Source organism: Sarcophilus harrisii, chromosome 5 (genome assembly GCF_902635505.1).
Source record: "Sarcophilus harrisii chromosome 5, mSarHar1.11, whole genome shotgun sequence".
NCBI lineage: Eukaryota > Metazoa > Chordata > Mammalia > Dasyuromorphia > Dasyuridae > Sarcophilus > Sarcophilus harrisii.
In genome coordinates, this window is record NC_045430.1 from 136903484 (window position 1) to 136925557 (window position 22074).

The window sequence follows — 22074 nt, forward strand, 5'->3', positions numbered from 1 at the left end:
AAGAGAACACTGTACAAAGCAACAAGATTATGTGAAGATCAACTCTGATGGACATGGTTTTTTTCAACAATGAAGTTATTCATGCCAATTCCAATAGTCTTGCGATGGAGAGAGTCATCTGCATCTGGAAAGAGGCCTGTGGGGACCGAATGTGGATCACAACATAGGATTTTCACTGTTTTGTTATTGTTTGCTTGTTTTTTTTTTTTTGTTTGTTTTTTTTCTTTCTCATTTTTTTTTTCTTTTTGATTTTTTTTTGTTCAGCATTATAAATATAATATTTATCATGTAAGCTATTGAAAAATGACAGGTTCAATCTCAAGGTAGTTCCTTGAATGTTTCTGGTCATACCGAGCTTGTTCTCATACTTTTTCTGAGAATAGTGGAAACAGACAAATGAGATTCAGTTAATTATAGAGAAAAATCTTATTTACTTCTCTAAATTTGGTATGTGACAAGAGAAGATTTTTAGAGGTATTCAGGTGAGGATAGAGAGGGTGAATATGTATTTTATAAACCTAATTTTTATTTCAACTGGGCAAAAGGAGAGTATAAAACAAAATTAAGAAGTAAAGCAAAAGAGCTTAAAAGGATTGTTATGAGAAAATAGTAGTTAAAGGAGGAATAGTCACAACCAAAACCAGTTTTAGTGATGTAGGGATCTTAACAGAGGAGGAATTAAAAGGAGATTGAAAGAACAAGCAGGATCATTCCTTTAAGTCTAAGGTGAAAGGAATGGGGATGGAGCAAAGAATTGTAAAACTACAATTCTACCTATAGACTACCAGTGCTGATTTCATTTTTTTTCTTCACCTTTTTTTGATTGTGGAGACAAATAAAGGACAAATGTTTCTTATGAATGTCTGGTATCTGAGACACAAATGGGACTAAAACAAACAAGAGCCATTCCTTAACAGATAAGTGATCAAAATACACGCATGGGATCATAAAATCTATGGAATATTATACTAATTGAAAGATTAAAAAATATATATTATTTATTTTAGATGTTCATTTAAAATTCAGAGTTCTGAATTCTCTCCTTCCTGCCTCTCCCCTATCCATTGAGAAGGCAAGAAATGTGATATCAATTACATAAGTGACATCATGAAAAATATAATTTAATATTAGCCATGTTACAAAAAAGAAAAGAAAAAGAAAAAATAAAATGGAAAAAAAATATGTTTCAGTCTGCACACAGACTCCATCAGCTCTTTTTTTGATATGGTTAATAACTTTTCATCATAAGTCCTTTGGGATTGTTTTGAATCATTATATTGAACAGAATAACTAAGCATTCACAGTTTAGCATCATACAATATTGCTATTACTATGTTCAGTATTCTTCTGGTTCTATTTACTTCACTTTACATTTGTTCACATAAATTTTCCCAGTTCTTTTTTTTGAAACAATCCTATTCATCATTTTTTATAGCTGTCAACAAGATGGAATCGGCCCCTTAATATGTGGGTGGCTGGAACTGAGCAGAACAGGCTAGAGACAGGAGAATCAGGAATCAAAAAAAGTTTAATTTCAAAGTAAGGGAAACTGCTTGCAAACAAGGACAGAGGTTCCAGAACCCTGCTCCTAGTGGAGAGGACTCAAGGCAATATGAGGAAATCTTAATACTATACCTGCCCATTCAGAGATCTGTAGCCCTGACAATAAGGAGTAATAGCAAAAATGAGAAAATTTTGATTTGTAGCAGGGATTCATAATCCAAACATGGTACTTGTCTGAGCTTGATCAATCCTTATCCAAGCTCAGAGAACACATGGCATTGGTCATGGCAATAGAATAATTATATGATTTTGCATGAAGTTGAGATTATCAAAAAGGCAAATGTAAAGGATTATTGTCATGTCAAGCCTAGGACACAGCTTGCTTTCTGGGAAAGAGGGTATCTTCCAATATCTTGACAAAGCACAGTAGCATTCCATTACAATCATATACAAGATATATAACCATTCCTCAATTTGTTGGACATCTCAATTTTCAATTCATTGGCACAACAAAAAAAACTGCTATAAATATTTGTTGTACAAATAGGTCTTTTTTCCCCCGTTTTCCTTTGTTCTCTTTTGGACATAGAACATGTAGTGGTATTTCTGGATCAAAGATGTGCACAAGTTTTTTAGCCCTTTGGGCATAAATCTCTCTAGAGCTTTTAAATTAGTTTACAATTCTGTCAACAATGCAACAGTGTCCCAATTTTCTCCCATCCCCTCTAACATTTGTCTTTTTCCTTTTTTTGTCATATATGCTAATATATGGTACCTCAGAATTATTTTAATTTGAATTTCTCCATACAATAGTTATTTAGAATTTTTTTATACAACTATAGATAACTTTGATTTATTCTTCTGAAAACTTCCTGTTTATGCCATTTAAAATTTAGTAGTTGGGAAATGGCCTGTGTTTTTATAATTTTATTCAGTACTCTATATATTTGAGAGATGAGGTTTTTTCAGAGAAACTTGCTGTAAAATTTTCTCTATTTCCCATGTTCCTCCTAATCTTTCCTGTCCTAGTTTTGTTTGTGCATAATATATTTTTTTAATTTAATGTAATAAAAATATCCAAATTATTTCCCATGATCCTTTGTATCTCTTTTTTGGTCATAAATTATTTTCCTATTTATAGTTCTAACAAGTAAAATTTTCTCTGTTCTCAATTTGCTTTATTTTACCCTTTAATTCTAAATCATGTATCTATTTTGACATTATCTTAATATAGAGTGTGAAATGCTGACCTATGCCTAGTTTCTGCCAAACTACTTTTCAGTTGTCCAAGTAATTTTTGTCAGATAGATAGGGAATTCCTATTCCCAAAGATTGAATTTGGGGTTTATCAAACATTAGATTACTAGCAGTTTACTACTATATATTTTGTACTTAATTATTACCACTATTTCTTAGCCATTTAAACGATTTTAAGAATACATCAATTATTGGTCTAGCCTGACCTTCAGTAGTCATGAAGCATGATACAACCTTTTCACTGAAGGTGGAAAAAAAAATATATATATATATAATATATATATACACGTATATAACAAAATACAACATTTTCTTGCCAGAGTTACTGAATCTTGAAGAGTCCTGGACCTAAAAAATCACATCCTTAAGGTGGCAAAATTGGTGTGATTCAAAGTAAGCCTTTCCATATAAAAAGATTGTCATAAAAGCAAAAGCAGTTTCAAGATCATGAATGCTATATATTGAGCTACTTGTCATCTAGGGGAGGAGGTGGGTGAAAGGGGGGGAACTGAATCACAAAATTTTGCAAAGGTTAATGTGGCAGAATTATCCATGCATATGTTTTGAAAAATAAAAAGCTTTAATAAAAAAAGAGAGAAGAAACAAAAAGATCATGAATGCTAGAACAAAGTTAATAACATTTCATTTATTGCCATTATGCCTTATTATTTATACTGATACTATACTGATGCTCACTTATTGTTCCCTGCATTGTCTCTACCCAAGATGAGAATGATAGTGGAGTTGGGATTGTAATACATGATCTTTACTGATGAGAGGCCTTTGAGAGACTGTCCCTTTTCTTTTATCGGGACTAGTATTACAACTTCACTTTTTGCTATGAAACAATCCCTTTACAGTCATGGAATTGAAGACTGCTGATTCAGCTGCATTGGTATTTCCAAATAGTCATTTTGAATTAGTTTAAACAAATGACTCCTTTTGAAGGGGTCTTTTATTAAGAGACCTCCCCCAAACCATTTTGTGGTGAGGTCTATTAATAATACAAAATTATCCAGCCCTAGCAAAGCTTCAGCACACCTAGCTCTGAATTTGACATTTTTCTAAATGACAGGACATTTTTCTCTATCTCCAAAAGATCAAGTCCCTTTGGGATGTTTCCCATCTTATTTCAGTCTTGTTTTAACTCAGTGCCATATGAAAGGATAGGAATGGCATTCTTTTCCCTCTCTCTTTAACTTCTCAATTTCCTCATGGCTCTTAAGCTGTTTAGCAATTTCTTGCATTGGACAATGATATACCATCAGGGTTTTCCAACTATCGGAGCTACCTTCCCCAGTGAAAAGCAAAAATGTGAAGTTCAAACCAGAAGAAACCGCCCTCTTCCTCTTTTGATTGTCAGCATTTCTTCATATTGGGCTTTCTTTAGTTTTTTTCATTTCTCTTCCATCAGCTATAATTTCCAACAATTTTCATATGTATATTCAAGAAAAAACAAAACAAAAACAATTATTTTCCTCATTCATTCAAATGGGAGTGAGGGGTGGGAGGAAGTACAGGTCTCTCTGCATAGCTTTATTTTAATTGAAGAAAATGTATAAAATCGTTCACAGTAAAATTTTTCATGGAGTAATTTTGTGTAATTATTTTTCAGTGTAAATCTATATATGCTTTTCTTTTCAAAGTGTCAAAGCTGGTTCAGAACACAGCTGCATTGCATTAAAGCAGACAGAGAAGGGAGTGTGGCTAATCCTCCCTCCAAACAGATTCTATAGCTGAGGCCATGGCACACAAGCACTTCTGAGGCTTATGCATTCTTGAATCATTTCTGTTACCAATGTCTGGTCTTATCTAATTCAAATAAGTTCACTTTAAATCCATTTATGTTTAGCTCTCTCTAAAAACATTTTTATTGATATCTTTTATTTTTGTTCCTGAGTATATCTTTTCTCTAATTCATATGCCCAACCTTTAAGTAATCTCTTAAAGAAAATACATTATTGGACCAATTCACAACTCTACCAATTGAGGATTAGGATACCTCCTCTTTCATACCTCATCTAACAGTTATCATTCCTACCTTTTGTTAATTTTCTAGTTTTCTAGATATGGAATAAAACCTCAAATTTTGATTTGCATATTTTTGCAACAGACATACAGAAAATCTTTACATATTCCCTAATAGAGAAATAGTCAAAAGGTATTAACAAACAGTTCTCAAACTTCTTGAATTACATGTGCTACCTATGTCTGGTCTTGTCTAATTTAATCAAACTTACCTGAAAATTAATTTTTGCTTAGTTTTCTTGAAAACATTTCTATTGATATCTTCTGCTTTTATTTCTGAGTATATTCTTTTCCTCATTCATATTCCTAGCCTTTAAGCCATCGCTTATAAAAAAGATTAGAAAAGAAAAGGAAGAATAATGAAAGAAACCAATTCTGCCAAACTAATTTGTAAATTGTATCTGGAAGTATGGGTTCATATTTTACACCCATATTACCTTACTGTTGCAAAGGCAGAGAAGTTTTCTCAATGTTTTTTTGTCCTCTCTCTAGTGACAATTCTATCTTATTTCTGTCTCTGAACTGAAACCTTAATTCTAGAGTCATTTTGGGTTTTCCCTTTATGTTATTATGTGTTTCCTTGGGGTTATAGTGTTCTGAGCCATAGTCAACATATGTACTTGTAAGACTTTCCTAGCTATAGGACTGACACAGGCTTCAGTGCAACTTCATAGGATGGGCAGTGGCCATGAACATAAGTAAGAAGTGATTGTGGGGGCAAGACATACTACAAAAATTCAATCTCCCTCAGCTCTACATTGAGGAGAACATCAAGCTCCTTATATCAGGGATTACTCAGTCCTCTGTTTTTCATTGTATTGGTGATTTATTAGCATAGAACTACCATCCCCTGCAATTTGAGAAAATCCATTTCCATGTCACCTATAGAAATAAATCCAGGTAGCAGCTAATCACTACTTGGCAAAGGCTAAGGCATAACTTTTATCTCAACTTTGGAACAACCTCAGTTCAATGGATCTTAACATATTCTAACCCTACCACTGACCTCCAAAATGACTACTTGTGTACATTACCAGTCTGATTTTAGTTGCCTCCTTTCCTGCATGGTGCACCTTATTTTCTGACAGAAGACTCATAGTTTATGAATTCCCCATAGGAATCCATTTTAAGAGGTTCATTTGTCAACTTCCCATGCTAGAGCCCATGAATTGGATAAAAGAGAAATAAAGATTTGGGCTTTTGCCAGAACTCCTTTACTCTGAAGACTCTGTTACTCAGTGACTGCTATTCCCTGCTGCTATAACTATTGCTTTGATGAAAGAAATATTTCTTTAAGAATGGTCAAAAATCCATTTGCAAAGCATATTATTTGACAAAACTGTTGTAATTTGAGAATTAAGAAGGGAGACATGTACTTTGGTGTCCTAACTTGATGACACCCTTGTATTTCACCAGAAATTCATTGTTTACATTATTGTAGTCATTGCACATGTTGTCCTTTTTGGCTTTGATTTCCATAGTCTCCATCATTCCATGTAAGTCTTCTAATGTTTCCCTCCCTTCCCCCCCAAGTTTTCCTTTCTTAAGATTTATTTTTCATGGCAGTCACACTTTTGCTTAGCGATTCCTATTTCTTTACACACATATTTTGTTGGCAGCTTTTTATTTTCACATATAAGGCTACTTTGATCTATTTTTTGTATCCCAACACATCAAAATTGAAATGGCATTAACACTCATAGTCTTTTAGCACCATAGCTGTGACAGTATTTAATACCCAATTAGCAAAAGTCGTGTTAAAATGTGAAGTCATCAGGTTGAGATAGAATGAGTTCTTTCCCTAGTTTACCTTGTTTGATCTAACCTTCTTCCCACCAACTGAGGAAATGCCATATGCCACTTATCTCAGGTACATTTTATGCACAAAAGTTCCTAGTTTGGGCTCTGTTCACAATTATTGTATATATAGTACTTTCATGGTCTCATCTGCTTTTAGTACAGAGATCCTGGGGTGATGAGTAGAATTTTAAAAAATGAGATTTATAGAAATGTTCTACTGTGTATAAATAATGTGCTATTAAAGCATAGCTCAGATAACATTAAGAACTGATTTGACATGTGACAGAGCAAATACGGTCACTTTTAGGTTCATTTCATTCTTTGTCTAAGTTGTTTATATTTGAGTGCTGCTAGGAAACATAAATAAGTTTCAAATACTGAAGAGGGATGAAATATAGGGAAAGGAGATTGCTTCTTAACTGCTGTGATTGCTTTTTATTTATTAACAAGAGTGATATGTTGCAAGTGCATCACAATTCGATAACAGAGTCTTTTGAATGGTCTATTTTTAAGCTGCAAGAGGGATCCTTAATTATGGTGATGAATTGTGTTACAGAAATCTGCTTTATGGATCAGAAAAGATTTCTTTTAAAATAACTCTGATTTCATTTTAAGTGATAGAGAAGTCAGCATAATACCCCCATTTTTCATTTGTACAGGCTTCTGAAAATTGAGCATGCTTGTCTTCTCACTAGTAACAACAGATGTGCTTAGCATACAACATAAGAAGTAGATTTTGTAATATGTAGCTAAGTTCTAGTAAAATTGGAGTGAAAATTTGCCTTCAAGGGAGCATTCTACTATTTTTGTCTGCAAAGCTGTTTTACATTTTGGTTAGAAATGAGAGTAAAAGGATGAGTTTAAGGTCCACCATCTAGAATGCCTCTCCCCTTTCCCCATTTTTTTTTTTAACACAGTTATCACTACTCTGCCAATCTCTTGGAGTCCATTAGAGCAAATAATTTCTTAGTTCAACTCGTGGAAACTCCATGTTGAAAGGTCATGTAGTTCAACATATACCTAAACAAGAATCAATCCTGTGTAGAAAAATTCCCAACAATTGGTCATTGTGTCTCTGCTTAAAGACTTCTGCTGAGAAGGAAGATGCTACTTGTGCAAGTAGTTTATTTCACTTTTGAATAGCTCCATTTGTAAGGAAAATTTTCTTTATGCCAAATTTAAACCTGACTTTTACAAATATCAAACTTTGCTACATATGACAATGTCAAAGGAATAGTGTATATTCAGTGATGTTTAGTGTCAGTAGGGCTGAGGGAGTACCTATAAAGAAATCATTGAGAATTAAGTTTTTTCAGTTTTATTTTTTTTCTTTAATATCCTCAGCACTAAGCACAAAACTTAGCACATAGTAGGTGCTTAATAAATGATAATTTATTGAATATTTTGTTAAAGTGTTTTAAACTGAAATTGTATAAAAATTTGCTAAAACTTATATAATGCCAAGAACTACTTTTATTGGTGGTTTGCTTTATTGTTATTATTTACTGTATGGTTAAATTTTGTATATGTGTGACCACAGCTGTATTCATTATTAAACCAATATTCTATGAAATCATTTCTCCAGTAAACTGTGATTTATTAACAAAAAAACTGGAAAGAGTGAGAAAAATAAGTGTTCATTGGTCCCTAAGTCTCTCTGTTATTCCCTGCACTACTAATAAACTAGAAGCCAGAGAATCTTGGAGACAGAAATTTATTTGGTATGATAGACAGCCAAGCCCCATTTTTTTAATAAGAAGGAAATTTTCATTTTAGAAAGGAGACCGATGCTTTTTATTTCAAGGTATTTTATTTAATTATGCTTTTTATTTCACATTTCAATTACCATCTTTTTTTCTGCTCTGGCTATATCCTTGCAAACTACACTGTTACTGAACTCTCTGAACAACTGGTTCTTTAGAAATCAAACATACCTGGAGTGATCTAATCTACTTAATTTTGGAATTACAATCCTGGGGCCATGCTGCTTTACTTCATCAGTCATACAGTACAAATGTTCGTTGGTCACTATAGCTAACGGGCCCTAGACACCAGATAATGCTTAACATCCTATCTATCTGTCTGTACCATGATCTCAGATGGTAGAACTAAGATTTTACTTCTTGCCCCTATGAAAATTAAACTAGATTATTTCCTTAAATAGTTATTGAATCCATCCCTGAGCTTAAGATTTATCACTTATCTAATCACTTGATTAGAAAATAGTTATGTTTTCATAACTTCAGATTCTCTAAGAGAGAGGAAAAAAAATATTGTTAGTAAACTTGTTACTCTTTTCCAACCAGTCAGATTTATGACTTGCTAATGAAAAAACAAGGTAATGGAACTTTACTCAATTGAATGAACTCAAGGTATCCTCATTATCTATTCTTGCTCAATAGCTTTCTTCTACTATTAATGAAACCTAAAAAAGAAACAAAACAAAACAAACAAACAAACAAACAAAAAACAAAAGATATATGTTTATTTAAATTAATTCTCCAAATTTTTTACTTGGAGTTAAATATATATTTTTTTAGTTCCACCAATTCAAATCTTCATTGATTCTTACAGAGGATAAAATTGACAGCTTTATATTTTTACATGTGGTATCATACAAATTTTAACTCATTATACAACGAAATGATATTAAATATTTATCTATAAAAATCCCTCTTAGTATTTCCTGTATACATGTTGAGATGCACTGAATAGCTGCATGGGAAATAATCTGTGTTCCCCCTCCCCCCCCCTCCAAGTTCTACATCCCCAGGACCTGATTCCTAGTATAATAAAACATGTGCTTACTACTTGGGTGGGTGGGTGTGACTGGATAGACTAACCCAAGACCAAAACTTGTTTCAACTTCATGCATATGTGAAGATTGTCCTTTGATCTGTGGCCAGAATTGAGGTTTGGAGAGTCTATTTTATTTATGTAAATTGTGGTTGACTTGAAATTTTTGTTACAAATGAACCATCCTATTTTTGTGTGCAGGATACCAGATTGTTATTTTTATTCCTTTGTAGTCTAGCATTATTATAGGGTAATATTTAAAACTATTTCTTAGGGTATTGTAAAAGTCATTCTTCCCTTGGTGGCCACTCTCCTCAATTTTACTCCCATAATTCCTTTTTCATTCCACCATTTGCATTATCCATAAATTTTTTTATACCTGTCTCCTATCTACTCCTAGACTCTCTGTATTCATTACAGCATTATTTCACGAGCCACTTAATTGGTCCCCGTTTCCAGTTTCTCCACTCTCAAATTTATCTACATCCCAGTGTCTTAAACTGTGACTCATGATTCCATGTGAAATCTTATTACTTAACATGGGGGGTCACAAAATTATGATTTATTATCATTGAATGTTTGGTTTCTATACCTATTTTATATACCCACATGCTGGGATCATGTACAAATTTCTTGGGCAAAAAATAGTTTACAGGCAGAAAAAATTTAAGAAGCTCTGCTTCACATGACTGGTGAATTCATAGTCCTAGAGAACAAGTCTGATTACGTCCCTCTCACTCCCCTGCTCAAGAAGCAATTCCTATTTATCACTAGAATGAAATACACAGACACACATACACACATACAATACATATAACATATTGTGTACATATATATACACATATATAGTATATATACATATTTATGTAATACACATAAAAATAAATATATGATGTATGTATATTTTATGTATTTATTTTTTGCACACATACACATACATGCTATTTGAAGGCACTCATTATCAAATTAAATTTCTTTACAATTTATGTTGTTCTGTGTCATTTTTAGACTTAACTCTTTCTGATCCCTTTTGGGCATTTTTGTTTTGTTTTTGTTTTTTGGCAAAGATACTGGAGTGGTTTATTATTTCCTGCTCCTATCTTGCAGATGAGGAAATTGAGTCAAACCATATTAAGTGACTTCCCTGGGGTCACATAGCTAGTAAGTAACTAAAGTTAGAATTGAATCCATTCTTCCTGACTCCAAAGCACAGCATTCTATCCACTAGGCCCCCCAGCTGGAATGAATATATATATATATATATATATATATATATATATATATATATAAAATTATTTCTCCTTATACACTCAATCTTGTTCTCTCTTTATGAAACTCCATCTCTTCTGTTTCTTGTCTTTGTACAAGATGTCTTGCATGTCTGGGAAGCTTTCCCTCCACATTTCCACTTTTTGGAATCCCTAGTTCTTTTTAAAGTTCAACTGAAGTATTATCTGCTCAATATTTTAGACCCCTGTCATTAGTGCTTCCCTCCCATTACCTTGCAATTATAGATTATGTTTTTATTTGTATGCATGTATATCATTTTCCTCCAGTTGAATGTAATCTTGAGATCAGGGACTGTTTTAGTTGCCATTTTTGAGTCCCTGGCATGTAGTATAGTGCCTTGCACTTTAATGCTTATCTACTGGAATTCTGCAATTTAAATTCCCGTCTTTTGGTATATCAAAAAGATACTGTTGACATATCATACTCATATTTCTTTTCATTTTGTATACCAAGAGTATTATCTTAAAATCTTCATTGCTTCAATAGACTAATTCAATCACTGATAATATTGCCTTGATATTTGCAGTGAACATTTGCAGCCCACATTTGGAACAGTCTTCACTTCTATATACCACGTTTGTAAAATAATATTTTCTAGTAGAAGAACATGCAAAGGAAAAAAAAAACATTATGGTGAAGAGATTGAATGAACTGGGTATGTAGAAGTAAAGATCTTGTGATGGACAACAGGGACATATTAGTTACTTAGTATTTGAAGCATTGTTATGTAGAAGAAGCATGCTTGTTTTTCTTGATTTCAGAATACAGTAGTAGAACCAATGAATAGGAAGAACAGAGAAAAATATTAAGCCTTGTTGTTCAGTCATTTTTAGTCATGTTCAACTCTTCATGAACCTATTTGTTTGTTTGTTTTGGCAAAAATACTGGAACAGTCTTCCATTTCCTTTTTCAGCTCATTTTATAGGAAACTGAAACCAATAGTGTTTGGTGAATTGCCCAGGATCATATGGCTAGTAAATCTAAGGGAGTAAAAGAGGTAGTGAGTAGAAGTTTAAGTAGCACACACACACGCACACACAATTATTTTTTTGAATTTTTATTTTATTTTATATATTTTATTTGAATTACTTTATATAATCATAGATTTAGAGATTTTAGGGATTTAGTTATATATCTAATTGCAAAATTGTAAGCTCTTTGAGGTAATGATTATTTTTTATTATCTTCATTCTTTCATTCTTCAGAGTCTTTTAACTCAGTACTTTGCACACAATAGGCATTCAATATTTTTTAAATGAATTTAGGCTAAATGTAGGAAATTGTGGTTGCTTTATGAGGAAATGTAGAGGGCTAGAATTCTGAAAAGGTGTACTTGAATCCAGAACAGCAGAGTATTTAAGATTAAGTACCTACTCAATGTGAGATAATGGTTCTAAAAACATATACTTAGATGATATGGTGATGTGATGACTTTCCTCAAGATTGGCTCATGCTGAATGTGTTGTGGTGAGGTAATCTTAGAGAAAGATTGTAGGGCTAAGGGGAAGAGTCAGAGTCTCTCTGCACAGCGTCCTCGGCAAAGACTTCAGGCTCCATATTCCAGAGTCCAGGATCCATCTTTGAGGAGCCACATGGCAGCTTGCCTGCTTCCTTCACCTCCTCCTTAAGACCAAGGACTTTGATTTATCCTGACTCTGACTGATCCTGAGGCCCTCCAGAGATCTAGCCTGGACATTACATATTCAGGCAAGGTAGTTAGCCTTAAGTATTCTGCTGTTCTTGATTGAAGTACACCTTTTCAGAGTTCCAGCCCTCTACAAGGAAGACAGATGAAAATAAAAATGTAAATCCTAAATGGGTCAATAGAATTTTTATCAATTTTACATTAATAGCTGATTTTAATGAATGATTGATTAATTTATTCCCTGAGATTATAATAGTTTTCTCCACACACAATAGGAGGAAGATGATTTATAAATTATATTACCTAGTTTTTGAGATTAGAAAATTCTTCTAAATCTAAGGATAAAAAGATTTTTTTTAACAACCATACTTATCCAAATATAGAACAAATATTATATGTAAAAAAAGAATAGAAAAGAAAATGGAATCAATGTAGTTGATGTCCTATTAGCATGTTATATTAAGAATCAAAAAACAAAAAATAAAACTGTCCAGTAAAGCATTATTTTATTTTTGTATCAGAAAAAAAAAAAAAAAAAGATTTTTGGCTATTTTTAAAACATTAGGAGATAAAGCCTGGAAGATATTTTTATCACTATCTGGTCACATTTAATCATAGAAATAATGTTTTTCATTTGGGATATAACATTTTAACCACAGAAATCATGTTTTTCATTTGGCATATAAACCTTAGAAAGAGTGAAATTTATCAAGGTTTTTGTTTTGTTTTGTTTTTTGCTGGGGCAATTGGGGTTAAGTGACTTGCCCAGGGTCATACAGCTAGGAAGTATTACATGTCTGAGGCCAGATTTGAACTCAGGATCTCCTGACTTCAGGATTGGTGATCTATTCATTGTGCCACCTAGCTGCTCCATTTAGCAAGTTTTAAGAAAGAATTTATATTCTTTTAGTTATCTAATTTTGAACTGTTTTGTTGTGGTGTCATTAGACTGACACTTTCACCTGGGATGGAGCAAGGTGGGGAACAAGAATAGCAGCAAAAATCATGTAAAGTGTTTTAAAAAAAAATTTCTTCATTTTTACCATCTGCCATCTTGTCATGCTTCACCAGCACACTCTACCTAATATTGGGTAACAAGATATTGATTTTTTTCCTTGTTGATATTTTCTTCATTCACTTCATCTATTAATGTCATTTTAAAAATATATTGTTAGTGGGGCAAAGGAAAAAAGAAAAAAGAAATCATGGAATCCAGGGCAACATCCCTAAGTGAATTAAGGGCTCATTTAAATGACTCCCTTGCTGTCTGCTGATTGAAGGATTTTAAATTACTAGTAAAGAATAGAAATTGCCATTACCTTAGATAATAGATAATAGGGCCAGACCCACGATATTATAAAATCCAGTCTTGATTTAACAGCGTTGACCCTTTACATAGAGGGTCTCCTGCTTCTTATTAAGAGCTTCCTCAAGAGTTACTCAGAAACAATTGTGCAAAATACAAGTTTTGTTTTTTATTATCATTCACATTCCCTCATGGGATGCAGGTGTTTGAAACAAAACTTCACAGGGAATCATAAGAACTGAATTCCCAAATTATCCCATTTGAGAATCACAACAACAATAATTCCAAGACAAATAAAAGAAATGTCCAGATTTCTTATCAGATTTTTTCATCATTATCTACTCATTTATCCCTCAAGCATGTCATTAAGGGGAGGATAATCAAAAAAAAGATAATTCAAGTTATTCAAAGAAATTATAAGGATAACTAGATTTTGTGTCTGAAATAATGTGTTATAAAGTTAAATGAGATATGATGAATGGAATTTGTTCCAAACACGGTTTTGGAAATATTCAAGGAAAAATTTTGTTATATGATACTTACTCTGTCTCAAAGTCCCTATTATTTGTTTCATAAAATACTCAATAACTTTTATAAGGTTAAATACTTATAATAAACTAATAATAAATAAAACTTACATAGTGTTTATTTTGTACCAGCCATTGTGCTAAGCAACAACCTTGGGAGGTAGATGCGATTATCTCTTTTATAGTTAAGGAAATTGAGGCAAACAAAAATTAAATTAATTTTTCAGTATTGCATACTTAAAAAGGAGTTGAGGCTGGATTTTAACTTCCTGGCCCAAGTTTTAGACTGTATCATCAAGTACCTAGTGAAGAAATTTCGTTTCACTATAGTGAAATGAAGTAAAAAGAAAATGTAAGTTAATTAGAAATTTTTTCAACAAAAAACATGAAAACAATTTCAATGAATTGATATTATTGAATAATCATCTGATAATGTTCTGCCTCACTAGGCAATAATTGATTCTTTTTGTTGTTTTGGGGTTATTTCATTTGTATTCAAGTCTTTGGGACCCCATTTGGGGATTTTGGGCAAAGAGATTGGAGTGGTTTGCTATTTCCTTTTTCAGTTCATTTTACAGACAAAGAAACAGAGCTTAGTGGCTTGCTTAGTGATTAGTGACTTTTAATAAGTGTCTGATGTCAGACTTGAACTCATGAAGACTTGCACTTCCTAATTCTAAGCCTTGTGCTCTAACTACTGTGTTACCCTCCTGTTCAATGCTCTAGAGTTCACTAAATAGAAAGTTTTACAGAAAGAGCACAGGAACCTCAAAGCTAAAGAAACTTCTTTCAGGCATGACTAGCATGGATCCAAAACATTATGCTATGTCTTTTTATTTTTCTCTCCTCAAATTATCTACGCTGATGATAAGTGATTAATTTATTCCTTGGGATTAAATATTCTCCAAATACAGTAGAGGAAAAAAAAACCCACTAAATCTATTATCTACTTGCTGAGATTGAAAAACTTTTAAATGTAGCCTTTTATGTCTATCATCTTTACTATTTTATTGAATATAGATTCATAATTTAACGAGGTTTACTATGAACTAAAACAAAATAAATTGGACGTTGGGAGTGTGAAGTGGAAAAACTACATAAAACTAAATAAATTAGTTAATATAATTTTTAAAATTTCAGCAACGAAGTTTTATTTTTTAAGTAGATTTGTGAATCAGCCCATACAGATTTTGGTCCTGACCATTATTCCTTTTATGGTCACTTTAATTTCTAGTTCTCATTTTTCTTATCTCTAAGTGAAGCAAGTTGAAAAAATAAAATAAGAGATGGAAATGGTTTGTAAGGATTATTGCAGCTCCAACTTTTCTATGCCATGATTTTATGTTTCTAAGAATTTAGGATTGTGGAGTTACAGCTTAAAGGGTGGTGGATTTTTTGGTCAAAGATGAGAAATCCTGCCATGTGAAATCCAAAATGTTAATAAGCCATCAGTGTCCTGCTCATTTTATTTTTCTGTAAAAAAAAGAAAATATTCATTATTTCTTCCCTGTGCTTTATGATTTCCAGTTTCTATAAATGTTTAAATAATAAAAGAAAGGTGTTGGTACTCTTAAGGTGTTATTCTACGAGGGTAGTAGGTTACACTAGTATATATTAGGGAGAAAGAAGATATTTTTGTTTATACTTTTTAGATCTCAGCATTAGTTCTATTCTTTCCATAAAACCTATTTTATTTAGGTTTTGTTAACCCATAAAGCTAGTGTTCACTAGAAACATTTAAAGTCCTTTAAAGATCATGGTGAATTTAGTAGAACCTCCAGAAGGTTTGGAACTTTGGAAAAATTCAAGTGGAAATGTAAAATAATCTAAAATATGTTTTTACTATGTATAATTTCAAGAATGATTTGTGGCTGTATTTATTTTATTTTATTTTAATTAAATAGTTGCTTTTTATCCTGAAAGGTGTTATAAAACATTGGAAGAGGAGGGCAGCTTTCCAAACATTTTCTTTGGTTTTTGTGCATATTTTTTGCCTTTGCAAATTAATTCAGCTGGTTCCCATTTGACCCCAATTTTTGCATGTAATCCTTGGTCAAGATTTTTTTTTTCATGCGAAAAAAGACAAATCCTCTCTATCCTTAGGCATTTGGATTATGCATGTATTTAATTTACTGTCAGCATATTTTTACCACAGAAATTTTATTTAGTTTTCAGGTAAACAATGAGCTTTACAAAAAGTTAAAATGATGACAATAAATTACATTAGCCCCATACCTCTTATCTCAAAATATTTTCCTTGTATAACAATGATATTTTGCAATGGCAGCTTGGAAGTATAAAACCATTCTCATAGTTTTGGAGGAAAAACCTTTTGCTTGCTAGAGATGCAGATAACCACATTAGCAATAATAGTACAAGAAAAACTGAGAAGCATAATGATTATCGCTGCAATTTGGGAAAGTAACAAAGGTTAAGGCAAAAAAAGAGACTAAGCTTAAGTTAAAACATGCATTTGGAATGTTTTAGAGTGTGACATTTGAGATGACAAGAGTTAAACTGCAGCTGTGGATTTGCATTCTTATTATAGTCATATTTTATGTTACATCCAACCAAATAGAATCTTGAAAGCATACAGTGATAAATATACTAATGCTGTTCTTAGAAATGTCTCCCAAATCTCAACAAAGATCATTTATCATGTGAAAATAATGCTCAATCAGCATGGCCAAAAAAAAAAAAGTGTCACAACAAACCACAGGACTTTTGGTGTCTTGTCACATTCAACACCTTTCCCCCTTCCAATATCTCCTCACACACACACAGAGCAAGCTATAAAGTAATATTTTATTAAATCTCTTAAAAGATTGGAAAAGTGATGAGGGCTGTAATAAAAGTCAATTGTCTTTTAAACTTCTTTTTAAACTAAACTTTAAACTAGAAAATGTAAATATTCCCAAATTCTGTTATTTTCTTGAATATACTTTTTATATGTAAGAAAAAAACTATTTTAGAGAGAAAATAAAAACTAAAAAAATAATCTTAATGATTAAGATTCTCATTAGTAAGAGGCAGTGTGTGTGGTTTTTTTTTTTTTATTTGCAGCATTTTCAACTTCAAGTTTAACTACATTTTTATTAACCTGCTCTATCATTTGATTTATTTAAACTCTGACTTGTAACTAGGAGTTGTTTTTTTTTTTTTTTGTTTTGTTTTGTTTTGTTTTTGTTTTTCTTTCTTTCTTTCTTTCTTTTTTTGCTGAGGCATTTGGGGTCAAGTGACTTGCCCAGGGTCACACAGCCAGGAAGTATTAATGTCTGGGGTCAGATTTGAACTCAATTCCTCCTGACTTCAGGGTTGGTGCTCTATCCACTGTGCCACCTAGCTGCCCCGGTTTTCTTTCTTGTTTTTTGCAATGGTAACTTGTGCCATGGGGTTCTGAGTTCAATTTTTGGCATGTTGAGTTAAGATGTCTAGGGGTATACAGTTCAAGATGTTCAGTAGGCAGTTGGAAATATGAGACTTGAGGCTCAAGAGAGAAGATTAGGACTGTAAAATAAATCTGAGAATCATATGGATGGAGATAATCATTCCCTATCATCCATCAGTGGTTCTCCAAACCATTGGAGAAGGAGCCAACCAACTGCCAGCTGGCAACTAATTCCAATGTACAGGGCAGCCAAGAAAGATGAACTGAAACAACATGGCATCCTGAGGAAGAAAAATGATATGGCATGTGCCTGATAATTTAAACCCCCCTCCCCCCATCAATGTCTAATCAAATTAGTTCTAAACTTAAGGGCCTTGGGAGTAGTTGTGCTTTCACAAACCATTGGCTCTGCCTTCTGCTCAAGCACCACAAACATCTTGGAGAGAAGCAGTGATTTTTGAAAAAGAATCTATATTATCATCTTCTTTGTCATCATTCTTTAAGTACCATGGGACATTTCCATTTGACTTTGAATAGAAAACTCATGTTATTTCTCTCAAAAAAAACCCCATTTATCAAGCAAGTATTATTGAGGATGTATTGCACTAGTTACAGGTATGCAAAGACAAAAAGAAATGATCCCTGGACTCAACAGATTTTCATTTTATTGAATGAAAGAACATGCATATAGAAAATTTCCACTAGTTCAGATCACAACTATTTTCTCTCTTATGTGATTCTTATCAGTGTTTTCTCAGAAATCTTCCATAGGACATCAAAGAATCATAGTTTTAGAGTTGAAGGGACCAAAGAAAGCTTCTAGCTCAACCCCTTATTTTATGGTTTGGGAAACTGAAGCCAAGAGAGATTAAGTGACTTGCTCAAGGATAACAAGTGATTGTGTTGAACTTTGACCTTAGTTCACTTCATCAAATTGTCTATCATTTCTTATCATTTCTTTATTGTCCCTACTTCATGATTCTGGTTCTGATCTTTTTCTGTTTTGTAATATTGTTGTAGCCAAATGTACAGAGAGGTTCTCATGTATAAAAATACATTTATTCTGTATTTCTATGAATCTGAAAATCACTAAACTAAGTACTCTTTCTCAGTAAGTACCCCTTACTTAGTGACTTAGAAACATGGGAATACATATGTGAAATGATTCAGAGGACGGTGAGCAGAAACAGAACAATTTATCCAATAACAATACTGTGAAGTCAGAAAATGAGAAAGACATAGGAATTCTGATCAACAGAATGAAATATAGGACCAGAGTACTTAAGATAAAATACTATACATCCTATTAGAGAGGTGACAGACTCAGAGTACAGCCTATGATACACACACACACAGACACACCGAACTTTCTTCCTTTCTTCTTTCCTTCCTTCCTTCTTTCCTTCCTTCCTTCCTTCCTTCCTTCCTTCCTTCCTTCCTTCCTTCCTTCCTTCCTTCCTTCCTTCCTTCCTTCCTTCGTTTCTTCCTTCCTTCCTTCTTTCCTTCTTTCCTTTCTTCCTTCCTTCTGCCTTTCCTTCCTTCTTTCATTCCTTCCTTCCTTGCTTGCTTCCTTCATTTCTGTCTTCTTTTCTCCCTTTTTATTTTCATTCTTCCTCCCAACTCTTGTTGCTTTCTTCCCTTCCTTCTTCCTTCTCTCTCTCTTCCTTCTGCCTGTCTGTATCAATCTCTCTCTACCTCTCCTTCCCTGCCTGATTTTACTCCTATCTGTCTGACATACCAAATCCATGGATTTGTTTAGCTTGTGGATCACAACCAATATGTAGTTAACACAGTTCCAGGCTCATATTAATAAGTAATAAATATTAATTTTTTGATTGACTATATATATTTGTAATGGGGATTTTTTTCTTGCTTTTCTCAATTGGTGGGAGATCTTACAGTGCTCGAAGAGGATGTAAACCTGAAAATAACATACAATTTTAATTTGAACAAAATAAAAAGAATTATAACTCTTAATAGGAGCTGAGAAGTTCTTTTATGTTCTTTTGGCTATTATTGTTTTTTAAAGTGAAGTTTATGTTTCCCTACTATTCGTAACAACATAATGATTTCTGGACCAAAGAATACACAGAGAACATAGAGAAAGTTATAAGAATATATAAAAGGTAGGGAGCAGCTCTGTTATTAAGAGTTTTGGACACCAAAAAGGACATTTTTATCTGATACTTTAGATGAAAAAAAATAAGATTAGAGCTTATTGAGGGTAACATGGTAGGAGCTGTTCTTTAAAAAAAAAAATCACTTCGGTTACTAAGTGGAGAGTGGAATAGAATAAGGAGAGATTAAGCAGGCCCACCAACAGACTATTGCAGTAGTCCAGATGTGAGGTGACAAGATTCTGTACATACTAAAATTATAGCAGTATAAGAGGAGAGAAGGGAGCATATATATCAGCATATATGTTGCAGAGATGAAATCAACAAGCTTTGCAACAGATTGAGGGGTGAGAGTGAGAGAGAGAGATAATCCAGGATAACTCCTAGATTGCAAACCGAAAAGAATGGGAAGATTCTGTTGCCTCTTCAGTGCTAAAGAAAGGAAAAGAGAGTGTGGTTTAGGGTGAAAGATAATGAATTTCATTTTGGACATATTGATTTTAAAATGTCTACTGGACAGGCATATTTGAAAATAATTGAAGGCAGCAGAAAGTTTTGGGTACTGTAGGTAGATTTGAATATCATCAACATAGAGATGATAAAGCAATGGTTAGTAGTTCTTGTTCTAGTGGTTGGTCCTTCATTCTGGAAGAGAAGCATAACTTCAGTAAGCTGATGCTATGACATGCAAGTGAAATGGATTTAAGTGAGGGAGGGCTGTGCAAGGTCACCTTTTTCCTTCCAGAACCATCTGGGTCTAGTGTTCAGATTTAGATCAGGATCACTGGAGATGATCCTGGATTCAGTAGAAGACCTTGGCCTTTTAAAGCTTCTTCTTAAGTTCTTAATCAGGTCGCAGTTTGACTGTTTGTACAGTTCTGACAGTTTGATTGAGGGCACAGCCTTAGGGCTAGGTAACAATTGGGGCAAAGAATTTCCACTTTCACCACAATAAAAAAAAAATCTAAATAAATAAATAAATTTGGAGGAAAAGACTCTCAGGTCAAAGCAGATATGACTCCTCTTAACTTTCAATCTGAGTCAATCAGGATCCAAATAATGAGCAAATGTGGCTTGGGAGCCACATGAAGGAAGAAGAGAAGCAAAGTCTGACAAGAAGCCTGAGGGACTGTTATAGTTAGAAGGCTTCATTTGCAAGAGAATTCGGCAAAAGAGAAAGAAGGATGGCTTCCCTCAGATCTAGAGAGCTGAGAGTAACTAGGAGGGGAGAATGATCCAGTCTGCAAAGACTTTCAGAGGGGTCAAAAAGAAATGAATTGAGCAACTGAGAGATCAGTAGTATCTTTGGAAAGAGTGCTTTTCAGTAGAATAAGATCAGAAGCCAGATTGTAAGGAGTTAAAAAGGGATTGAAAGGAAAAGAAAAAGAGTTTCACCTTTTGTAGATAACCTTGTTGAGGAGTTCAGCTGCAAAGGGTAGAAGAGATATAGAACAATAGTTAGGGAGGATGTAATCATCTGAAGTACAATATCTATTTTTTTTCCTGAGTACCAACCTGTTGACCATCTCTTGCATCAGCATGTGAAAGGAGCAATTGCCTTACTTGGTTATTGTTTATAACCTAAGCCTGTCTTCATCATATTAGATGGATCTTTTTCAGATTTAGAAAATCAATTAAGGCTCTGAAAGTGAAAATGTGACTGGACCTAAGAATAATTATAAACTTGTTCTCTCTTACAGAGTTTCAATAATAAACTTTTTAAGGACTGATTATTTTATGTATATCTTCTAATTGGAGCCCTGTTTTGCCATTTCTTCTTAGAAACAACTTATATGAATATGCATCATGATGTTTCTTAATATAATTGCGCATCATACTGTTTCTTTAATATAACTTTGGTCATATAAGGTAGATTTTCAAAAGGAGACTAAAGAGTTGTAGTATTGTTACTCTTTTAAAAATCTGCATTAATGTGGAATGTGTTTGTGCAAAGAGGGGACTAGTTGACTTTTAAATAGGGTTACCATTGCTTGTTAGGACAATTTAAGATACGTTTATGTGAAATTATTAGAAAATTTGATAAGATGCAAGATCTGGAATAAATATTCCTAAAATGTTAAAATAATACTTTACTGTAATAGGAAGCTAAAACCCATGAGGGATTTATTTTCTTCAAAGGATAATTTAATAACATATATTTACTTTAATATATATTTCTTCTTTGCTTGAGAGGTTCATTCTATCTTTTTCTTTATTTGTAACTCAAATGAAAAGGACACACAACTGGAGTATAAAGGACTACACGTTCTCTTGCTGGAAAACATAGTAGTCACCTTACGTTGAAATCTCACTTTGAGTGATTTATTCCCTAGAAGCATAGCAATCATTTTTCAAATACAAGTTATTCATTCTCTCAAGTGACCTTTCACTTCACTTTCAACCTATGAAATACATAT